This window comes from Microtus ochrogaster, linkage group LG7_11 (genome assembly GCF_000317375.1).
Source record: "Microtus ochrogaster isolate Prairie Vole_2 linkage group LG7_11, MicOch1.0, whole genome shotgun sequence".
NCBI classification, from domain to species: Eukaryota; Metazoa; Chordata; class Mammalia; order Rodentia; family Cricetidae; genus Microtus; species Microtus ochrogaster.
Window position 1 is genome coordinate 23572218 of NC_022032.1, and position 9282 is coordinate 23581499.

Sequence of the window (9282 nt, forward strand, 5' to 3'; positions counted from 1 at the left end):
AAATGAGGAGCAGAAGGAGGGAGAACATGAGCAAGGAAGTCAGGACTGTGAGGGGTTCACCCACCCACTGAGATGTTGGGGGCTGATCTAATGGGAGCTCACCAAGGCCTGCTGAACTGGGACTGATGGAGCATGTGATCAAACCAGACTCTCTGAACGTGGCGGACAATGAGGGCTGACTGAGAAGCCAAGGACAATGGCACTGAGTTTTAACTCTACTGCATGGACTGGCTTTGTGGGAGCCTAGTCTGTTTGGATGCTCACCTTACTAGACCTGGATGGAGGAGGGAGGACCTTGAACTTCCCACAGGGCTGGGAACCCTGACTGCTCTTTGAACTGGAGAGAGAGGGGCAAGGGGAGTGGAGGAGGGGGAGGGAAATGGGAGGAGAAGAGGAGGTGGAAATTTTTAATAATAATAATAAAAAGAAAAAATAGAGTAGTTTTTATCTGCTGATTCTGGAAAACTGTCTAGATTTTCTCAGCAGTTACCTGTTACACTCACTATATGCCCCACTTTCTAACTGTTTAATTGGCTTAGGAAATGAGCCCTATTAAGACGTGTGCACCATTTATTCAGTCTTCAGCAAGTATGAACTGAAGTTATCAGAAAAGAAATATCCATGTGCTTCGTAAAAGTTCTGCAAAGGCTAATTGACTGATTGGGACCTTTTAGTTTTAGAGATTTGAAAAATCATAGCTCCATAGCCACTTGAATCCTCTAAATGTGACCTAACACTTGTGACTATGAAGTGAACCTTTAGGATGTATTTACTTAGTGACCTATCTTCTATTAACCCAAAATCTAAGAATAGCATCTTAGTTGTGTCTGAGAACTTCAGCAGAGACTCTGCCACTTTGCTGGAACCTTATGTCCTCATCTATAAAGTATGAAGATTAATGATCTCATTTTTGTTCGGTAACCAAAAAGAGTCCATATATTCACATCCATGGCAACACATATTATTTCTGGCAACATTTATCCATGTCCTTGGGCCATGACAACTTATATTTTGCTTAGAATAAATGCATAATGACTCTGGATAAGCAAATTTTATGCTAAAGTCTGCTGAATCATGAATACCTGTGTCAAACATAGTTGGACAATACAGTTATGATACAGTCATAGGGCACCGTACTTTTAGAAGGAAGAAAGAATAGCTGGAGTAAGACTTCATGGCTAGCCTTGCTAAAAAGAGCCTCTGGCTTCTATGACCCATATTATAGAGGAGAGATTTTAATTTCTAAGATTGGCTTTGCTATAGATTCAAAGGCTAGAAGGCATGGCAAGGTCAGGGAGAAATTTCATTCTGGAGACATCATTTGGGCTACTACTGTTTTCTGAACTGTAACATCCTACCAGAGGTTAGCATACAGAAGAGTTAGAAGTTTGCTCATGCATATTAAACATGCCAATCAGATATTAGGGGAAAGACATGTGGATTGGAAGTTTGTCTAATGTAGTAGATTAATTCCCTAGATTGCATGAGGCCCTGGTTTCAATCCCCAGTACCTAAAATAAATGAAACTTAAAAAAATATTTCTAATTATAGAAATCAGACATAATCAGAACGGAGATGATCAGAAAGGGTTATCTTGGATTTCCAAATTGTCACAGCTTAAATAATATCTGATTTACTGAATTTGAAGGAGAAATGTTTATAAAATATACTGAAAGATATAGACCAAATTTTCCCTTTGTCTAGAAGCTATGCAGAACTGAGGGTTTTAGATTAAGTGTCTTATATGTTCAGAAAACAAGGACCAGTCTTATCATCATCATTATCATCATCATCATCATCATCATCATCATCATCATCATCATCATCAGTATCAAGTAAACAAATTGATGAGTTATGTGTAATTAGTTTTCTTTGATTGCATGAGGTTGTTCTATACTGAACATCCATTACAAAAAGAAAACACCAGTGTGATTTTCAAAACATTTTTATAAAAATTTTATGAAGTTCTCAAAATGCTGTGTATTTTCTTAGTACAAAGAAAAGAAATTAAGAAAAAGACAAAGCTAATTAGGTGAAGTTAATTAGACTGGAATAAATGGCATTTTGAGCTATGAAGGAGAATTAAATATTTTAGTCAACTGTAGAACAATCAGCAAGTAGGCGTGGAGAGATTTTTCATTCTCAAAGAGTATTCATTTCATCAATATGAATTAATCTGGGAAAATGCTAAAAAATTTAAGTACAAAGTAACATGTTAATTTTATCCAAAAGTCTAATGAGGAGATAGTTTTTTTAGTCTATCTAATTTTTTCAAATACCATAGCACTAGCCTCTGATATCATTTAAGTTATAAGATCTATGGGATGAGGTGATAAAAGAACAGTATGTAAAATGTTATCCTTTCTTCTTTCTTTTTGAAAATTTAGATTTATTTTATGTGGATGGCTTTGCTCTGACTGTATGGCTATGCACATGCCTGTTACCGTGGGCATCAGTCAGAAGATGTTGGATTCCTGGGAACTGAAGAACTGTGTCTGTGAACAAGCAGGTAGGTACAGTGAAATGAGCACAAGTGGCCTCAACCACTGAACAACCTCCCCACCCCCATGTTCTAATTTCAAAGAGCAAATTAAACCCCCATATTGGAAGCAGTTTGCTTATATGATCAGAAATAACTATTATGTTATTTATTTGTGATTTTATTTACTTTATATTTATATGAAACTGATTTGAGTAAAATCAAGTAAAACTGGAATACCCAATTCAATTTAACTTTTACAACATAGTTTTTCATAAAAATGCATAATGTTAATGACCATATAAACTTTATAACTTTACATCAGTACTATTTTCTTTTATGATTGTCATACTTTTCTAAATTGCCATTAATTCCATGTTTAATTTTAATCAACATCTATTATTTTATATTTAAAAATTATATTTTTTTCTTAACACAGGTATTATACTCTTAATTTTATCAATGAAAAAGACATTGTTCTGAAACTTTCTTTTCTTTTGTTCAGTATACATTTATTTCAAAATATCTAATTAGTCAGGTGGTGGTATTGTATGCCTTTAAACCCAGCACCAGTGGGGCAGAGGCAGGAGGATCTCAGTGACTTCAAGGCCAGCATTGTCTACAAAGCAAGTTACAAGACAGTCTCACAAAGCCAAAAACTAAAAGAAAGAATTTTAAAAATGTCTAATTAGATCTTGCCCAGGTATTTGAGTGTGACGTCCCTCAATGGTTTCTGTGGAGAAGGTTTCATTCCTGGCTGCCAGAAGCAATCATTCAGAGGAAAGTCCTATCAAGAATCCTGGCACATCATTGGATTAGTCTACTGACTGATTTATAGCTTGAAGGTGATATTGGGAACTGCTGAAAACTGGAAGAAGTGAGAACTTGGAGTACCTTGTGGGTAGACAGAGGTTGTCCCCAGCTGCCTCCTCTTTTTGGTTCCTGTCTGTCTTGGATTGTATAGCACTATTACAGCAGGGAACGTCCTTGACACTCTGCTTCCTGTCAGGCCCGTATCAGTACATACTGATCTGCATGGTTACCCTTGAATTCATGATCCAAAGTGTACCATTTGCTCCTTTAAAATGTTTATTCTCAGCTCTTTGTCACAATGACAAAATGTCTAATTAACACAAAATTGGTGATGGAAGATAGGCATGCGTCAATAATTCACATCACAAGGTCAAAACAATTCCAACCTATAGGTCAATTTCAATTTTTACCAATTTTCTTTGTCTTCCACTATGCATATTTTCACACCTAGCTTGCTTTTTAGTTTACTAAGTACACAACATTACATGCGTATTTTAATGTATGGCAAGAATATTTGGAACAAACAGAAAATGCCATTGTGGAGTGAATAAAAATAGCTTTTATTTTGATTTCAACTTCTAAGTTAAGAAATTGAGCAGTGAACAACATGAGAGGAAAAATACAAAAGCTTTTAAGCCTCCTGTGGAAGGAAAAGTGCTTAAAGAAAGGGGCTTTGAATATTTGCAAAATATAAAGCTCTGTGCTCTCTGCTCCCCGCTCTCTTTTGAGCAATGGCCATAGATGTAAAAGCACCAGGAGAATTTAGAATGGACTTTTTTTTTTTAACTCTCAAGTATGTATTCATCGAGCCTATGAAAAATTAAATGAATGAATACAGACTCCAAGCGATAAAGAAAACACTTCTATCAGAACTCGATACAAACATCCAGGGATACTTTTTGAAACTCAGGCAGAGTTCATCAGGTGTCATTACAGGAAATGATACAAACCAATGGATCAAGGCTGTTTTCTAAATCGCTGCTGTAGGAAGGAGTTCCATTCTGACCTTCTCTACTTGTGTCTGCTGACTCTCAGAGAGCATCCCTTTCTCTCTCCTTCCCCGCATGCCCCTTGTATATCATCTAAAGAACCTATCTCTCACTTACATTCCTTAGTCCTTAAGCACACACCCCACTCTATAATGACCTGTAGAAGCAACAAACCTCTGAAAACATAGCATGCAAAAATGTGCAATTAACACAATTTAGTTTGGAAAATTTATTTTTTCCTCCTTCTTTTTAAATCTTTTAATATCACATCATAGATCTTCATGCTATTCATTTCCCTGCCCTTTATATCCACCCTCTGCCCTTGTAAACTACCCCACGAAATAAAATAAAATTTAACAGAAAAAAGGAAAAAAGAGAGAGGGGAAAAACAAATCTCATGTATGCTGTGGTGTGACACAGTGAGTCTCACAGAAAACTCTTTAATTCATAAATCTTTACTTTTATGTGTTCATTGCAGAGAGTCGCTGGTCTAGTTCAAGGCCTCTGATTTCTGCTGGGCCCTTACTGGAACTACTTTTGTTTATGGTGCTTTTGCTCTGTGGTGTGGAGATCCTGTAACTTTGGGTCTGGAGGGACTGGTCCCTTTACATGATCCTGCGAATCACCTACGTGATAGATGTTGGAATGGGCCAACACATAACCCTGCTTCTGAACCTGGGTAATTCCGGTTGGTCAGCCTACCAGCTCTCCCTTGTTCTCATTTACCAGGGTGAGCTCCCTGCAGTGTACCAGGAAGTTTGCTCCTTGCTGTGATGAGCAAGGAGTGGGATCACTTCTCCTGTCTTCATGTCCTGAGGGTCAGAACTTCCACACCACACCTACAGGGGGAGCTCTACTGTGTAGCCCATTCATGGCATAGAGGCCACTCTCCCAAGTGCTGCAGTTGATGAGGGGCAGGACTGGTTCTTCTGCTCTTATGATGTCAGGGCCAGCTGTCCCAGCCAGCTTAGGGGTTGGTGGGTAGTAGTAAAAACTGTAGGGGACTGTGATGGGATAGGTGCCATCTCTTCCGTGACCATGCCACCACTTGAAAGATGACTAATGGGGACAGCTCTCCCATGCTCACAACTACAGGGCTGGGGACAGCTCTTCCCATGTTCACAACTACAGGGTTGGATTATTCTCATCTCCACCAACCAGATTGGCTCTGTTTTGCTGCCCAGGTGAAGTACAGGGCCTGTTTATGGAGAAATTCTTAATAACATATTTATAAATATACAACTGACAACAAATATAGTAATCACCTTTTACAAAGGTTGGAATGACCTCACCAAATACACAGTATTATGCTCCCTAAATATAATAAAATTTGAATGCATGACTTGAAAACAAGTCAAATGTATTTTTAAAGGGGTTGGTTAGCCTGCATCATGAAATGAAACAGAATTGAATGCAATAATAAAACAATCATTTTTATTTTGATTAATCAAATCAAAATATGGTTTTGAGGTGGGCGTGGTGGCACACACTTGGGAGGCAGAGGTAGGTAGATATATATATAACTCTGAGAGGCCATCCTGGTCTACAAAGTGAGTTTCAGTGCAGCCAGGGCTGTTTCACAGAGAAACCTCATCAAAAAGGAATAACAAAGAAAAATGAAAAGAAAATAGGGTTGTCTAATTGTAAAAATCAATTATTTGTCTGCTCTTTCAGTGTCTCAATAGTGGCATGCAATTATAGATCTGTTTAAAAATTAGGAGTTGGTGCACCTAGCAGTGACATGACATTTCTTGTTAACGAACCAAGGAGTGAGAGTTAAGGGACTAACTCAGAGCTCTCTGGTATTAAAGATGTAACTTAGCCTGAGCATCTAGATACTTTAGAAATGTCCTGTGCTTCAGGACTGAGGAGGGCATAGGTGAGAGACGAACACTTTAGTCAATACACAGGAAGTAATAGGCATTCACTGAGGACTGAGGAGGACAGGAAGCTGTGTTTTCTGCGAGTCAGGAGATATGGATGGAGAAGCTTGGGATGTCTACAGATGGAGCCCTTGAAGAGGCCGAACAGGCCAGACGAGAGGGTTCTGCTGGTTAGAAATTGGGAATTGCTAGGACAAGGGAAAATCAACATACAAAGTTATGGTAAGAGAGGGCTGAGAGAAGTCACAATATTCATTATCTTCTATAACCAATTGGATGACTGGGAAGCCACCAAATGCAATGTTAGTCGCCTATGTTATTTTGAAAGTCTCTTGGACAAACCCCTGGAAAAGTTCCCATCTCCGGAGTTTTTGTTTGCTTATTTGTTTGTTTTGTTTTTGTTTCTTTGTGTGTTGTTGATTATCATATTCCAACTATGACTGTTGGAATAACATTACAACCTCATGTATTGCAAGTTCATTTAAATCATAATATATATATATGTATTTATAAACACTTTTAATATGTATAGATTTCAAAATGAAGTTCTAAAATTTTATGTTTCTCTGAATTATCCAAATACGTGGTGTGTTATTTTTGTCTCCTTTCCTCGTCTCCCTTTTCCCAGTTAACCTTCTCACGATTTTCCCAATTCCCCCTTCATAGAACCCATGTCTTAAAACCCTACTCTGTAAAGCTGCCTCTTTCTTCATCTACTTATGGTCTACTTCTACTTCCCTGGCTTCTTTGTTTACTTTACGATTTTTTTTTAAAGAGCTCTCATAGATATTTAAAGGCAAATTTTGAGGCGTTTGGAGCATGAGGCTTTGTGTGAATAAAACTGGTTATTTTTTTTTCTTGAAGGCAGCAATGACAATAGTTATGACCTAAAACTCAGGCTAGAAACCATTTCTGGGAATAAAAATATCCACAGAGAACAAACACAAATCAAAGATTTTAAGCATAAAACGTGATAGACCATCTGGAGAATATAGATTTGGTTATCATATTATTGACAATGTTAACTAGAAAAAAAAAACTCCAGATCATATGATGTTTGTGAAAGGCATACATTATATTTCTGACTTAAGAAAAGTTTACTTTTTAAAGCCTATTGAATGTTTAAGAGACAGGTGCAAAAATCTTTTAGATATATTACACATGGAGTTCACAGAAAGTGAATAGATTTGAAATAATTCACACAGACTCAGAAGAAGATTTAGTACTGTGTGGAGAGTGATATGGTAATTATTCTGCCAAAGAAACTTGTGGTTGTCTCAAGATAGGTCAAAGCATCACGGTTCGTAACATAGTTCATCCAGACTTCCACTCAGCCTTTGGTTTCTCCACTGTTCCCATGAATCCACTGAGTACACATGGAACATACATCAGACAAAAAAAATTAGCACAGAGTGCTTTCAAACCTCCCAGGATGACAACCCGAAGCATATGTGTTGAGCGAGAGTTGAAGCAGCCAAGGCATCAATGGATGCCAAAGTGGCAATACACAAACATCTCCATCCCTTGTGGTGTATTTGACATGTTAACTTCAGAAATAGTGGTGGTAGGAATTAGAAGCACTGGAAAATGACTTGTCCTACTTGTGACGTTCTCAAAACTGGGATTCCTGTCCTCTCCAAAGAGGTTCTGGAGCAAACTGTACTCGTTTTCCACTGTTTGAGGGTATCAAGGGAGAACTGGAGTCTGCAGCAGAAGAAAACCTTAATGAGAGCTCCAGAATGCTGGCCTCATATTACACATTTTCAGAACCCATAACTGGGAGAATAAAATTTAATTGCATGCAAACCACTCAAGTGTCGAACTTTGTTATAGCAGCCTTCACTAAGGTGTAAGCCTAACGCTGAAGTTAGCAGCATATATTTTGCTGACTTTGACTAATTAAAAATAGTCTGCTTTGACTAAAATGGATTCAGACATATGATTTTCATAGGTTTTAATTCATTAATATCTGAAACTGATGTGGGAGTGATTTCTTTCTAATCTGTTGCTTTTATTGGTTAATTAATAAAGAAACTGCCTTGGCCCATTTGATAGGCCAACCCTTAGGTGGGTAGAGTAAACAGACCAGAATGCTGGGAGAAAGATAGCCGAGTCAGGGAGTCGCCATGATTCTCCCACTCCAGACAGACGCAGGTTAAGATCTTTCCTGGTAAGCCAGCTTGTGTTGCTACACAGAATATTAGAAATGGGTTAGATCAATATGTAAGAGCTACCCAATAAGAGGTTAAAACTAATGGGCCAAGCAGTGTTTAAAAGAATACATTTTCCGTTTAATTATTTCAGGTAAAGCTAGCCCGGTGGAGGGAACGCAGCCTGCCATTCATCACAACATGAAACTATTGTGATTATTGAAATTATCAATTTTTAAACTATACTCTTTTCACCTAAAGTTATATTTGCTTATTTACATATAAATGTTATTAACATGGTAGTCTACCATGATGATCATCAGAATTTTTCCACAACTTAACATTATGCTACTTATTATTAAACATTTATACCATATTTTTACTATTTTAACACTACTTTTATGAATAAATATAGATTGGTAGTTATATTCAATAACTGAGTTATATACATAAATATAAGAAACATGCATATATGGACAGTGTTCCTAAGAAATATTTATCTGTCTATGGCTCTTGTGGTATGGTCAGCCACAGAAACTTAGTTTCCTTAAAGATAGATATATATATATATATATATATATATATATATATATATACATATATATATATATATATGTGTGTGTGTGTGTGTGTGTGTGTGATGCATACAAACACATAAACGCTCACATGAATTGCTTATAAACCAACATATTTCCTTGAACTTTCTCAAATAACTTTGCTATTAATTGCCCTTTATCTGTCCTTCTTCAGTACTGACTTTCTCTCTCCTGTACCCAGGAGGAGCCCTGTCTCCATCATTCTGCCCCAGAACCAGGCATGAGAATGCTCTTTTCAAATTGTTAGGTAGGCAAGTACTACTGAGAACTCAAGAACAATGGCAATGGGTTTTTGATCCTACTGCACGTACTGGCTTTGTAGGAGCCTAGGCAGTTTGGATGCTCACCTTACTAGACCTGGATGGAGGTGGG